Below are 2,625 nucleotides of genomic sequence, written 5' to 3' on the forward strand. Positions count from 1 at the left end.
TCCACAAACCAGCCCGACCTCGTCGAATTTACATTCTGTTTTTCTAGACGAGACGGGATGCAACATAATGTAAACTCGCGAGATCAGGATGGTTCGTATGAGACGAGATCCACTTGTGCCGCACTGAATAAATGTCATTTCAACTGAAAACAAACTCCAACTAATTCCCAACAGATGGTTTGTTTACGTTTCCACCGTTGTGGCCTACAGCTCCATCTTGTGGTCGCGTCGGGGACAACAGTTGTTGACATCTGAAGGGTTGTAGCTTACCATAACCCTTTTCCTAGTCTTAACCTCATTCTCCTAACCTGCTACGTTAATTCACCTAACCTGCTGTGTTAGTTCTCCTAACCTGCTACGTTAACTCTCCTAACCTGCTGTGTTAGTTCTCCTAACCTGCTACGTTAACTCTCCTAACCTGTCACGATAATTCTCCTAACCTGCTACGTTAACTCTCCTAACCTATCACGATAATTCTCCTAACCTGCTACGTTAATTCACCTAACCTGCTGTGTTAATTCACCTAACCTGCTACGTTAACTCTCCTAACCTGCTGTGTTAGTTCTCCTAAACTGCCACGATAATTCTCCTAACCTATCACGATAATTCTCCTAACCTGCTACGTTAACTCTCCTAACCTGCTGTGTTAGTTCTCCTAACCTGCTACGTTAACTCTCCTAACCTGTCACGACAATTCTCCTAACCTGCTACGTTAATTCACCTAACCTGCTGTGTTAGTTCTCCTAACCTGTCACGTTAACTCTCTTAACCTGTCACGATAACTCTCCTAACCTATCACGTTAACTCTCCTAACCTGTCACGATAATTCTCCTAACCTATCACGTTAACTCTCCTAACCTATCACGTTAACTCTCCTAACCTATCACGTTAACTCTCCTAACCTATCACGATAATTCTCCTAACCTGTCATGTTAATTCTCCTAACCTATCGTGTTAATTCTCCTAACCTGCTGCGTTAATTCTCCTAACCATGTAAACAAATCATCTGTGGCGACAAATCATCAACAGATTACACGGACGGTGTCCGAGCACCATGTCAAGCCGCCATACGTTTCTACATGTTCAGCAGGACGCTGTGTTTTTTGGGAAGGTTCAAAATAGAAATAGTCTCATGTATCTGGAACAAACCTCTCTGACATGTGGAATAAAACACCCTGAGAATAAGGAATCACATCAGACGCGCCCCTCTACTTGCTTTTTGGGTACGCAAAAAAAATTTGATTGTTTGTTCAATTTCAAAAAACGTTTTAATGCTTTAAAACTACATGTTATATTCATTAAAGCTTTACATCTAGTCAAATTCACTACACACTATTGAGCTGTAGGGGCTGTTACACTGAGGAAGACGAAGAGGGGTGATGAAGAGCAGGAGGGGCTGATACACTGAGGAAGACGAGGACGGACACTGAAGAGCAGGAGGGGCTGTTACACTGAGGAAGACGAAGAGGGGTGATGAAGAGCAGGAGGGGCTGATACACTGAGGAAGACGAGGACGGACACTGAAGAGCAGGAGGGGCTGTTACACTGAGGAAGACGAAGAGGGGTGATGAAGAGCAGGAGGGGCTGATACACTGAGGAAGACGAGGACGGACACTGAAGAGCAGGAGGGGCTGTTACACTGAGGAAGACGAAGAGGGGTGATGAAGAGCAGGAGGGGCTGATACACTGAGGAAGACGAGGACGGACACTGAAGAGCAGGAGGGGCTGTTACACTGAGGAAGACGAAGAGGGGTGATGAAGAGCAGGAGGGGCTGATACACTGAGGAAGACGAGGACGGACACTGAAGAGCAGGAGGGGCTGTTACACTGAGGAAGACGAAGAGGGGTGATGAAGAGCAGGAGGGGCTGTTACACTGAGGAAGACGAGGACGAGTTACATCCAGCATCCAGGTCAGAGTTACATCCAGCATCCAGGTCAGAGTTACATCCAGCATCCAGCTCAGAGTTACATCCAGCATCCAGGTCAGAGTTACATCCAGCATCCAGCATCCAGCTCATAGTTACATCCAGCATCCAGGTCAGAGTTACATCCAGCATCCAGGTCAGAGTTACATCCAGCATCCAGGTCAGAGTTACATCCAGCATCCAGGTCAGAGTTACATCCAGCATCCAGGTCAGAGTTACATCCAGCATCCAGGTCAGAGTTACATCCAGCATCCAGGTCAGAGTTACATCCAGCATCCAGCATCCAGCTCATAGTTACATCCAGCGTCCAAGTTGGGCAGGATGCAGAAATGCTTAAAAAAAACAAAAAAACACAAGTTGAAAATAAATGATAAACTTTTCCAAACGTCACAGAGGTCTTATATACATTCAGTGATACAGGAAGTGATAGGGCCCAGAGTCGTTCCTGATCAGACAAAAACAACTCTACCAGGCCCTGAAGGCTAGAAGAGAAGAGACAGGAAGAGCTGGTCCTGGAACAGTGCTTTGGGGCTGAAGCCCCCTCAGCGAGAAGAGAAGAGACAGGAAGAGCTGGTCCTGGAACAGTGCTTTGGGGCTGAAGCCGCCTTAGCTAGAAGAGAAGAGGCAGGAAGTGCTGGTCCTGGAACAGTGCTTTGAGGCTTCAGCCCCCTCAGCTAGAAGAGAAGAGACAGGAAGAGC

This window comes from Oncorhynchus clarkii, unplaced genomic scaffold (genome assembly GCF_045791955.1).
Source record: "Oncorhynchus clarkii lewisi isolate Uvic-CL-2024 unplaced genomic scaffold, UVic_Ocla_1.0 unplaced_contig_6271_pilon_pilon, whole genome shotgun sequence".
Lineage (NCBI taxonomy): Eukaryota > Metazoa > Chordata > Actinopteri > Salmoniformes > Salmonidae > Oncorhynchus > Oncorhynchus clarkii.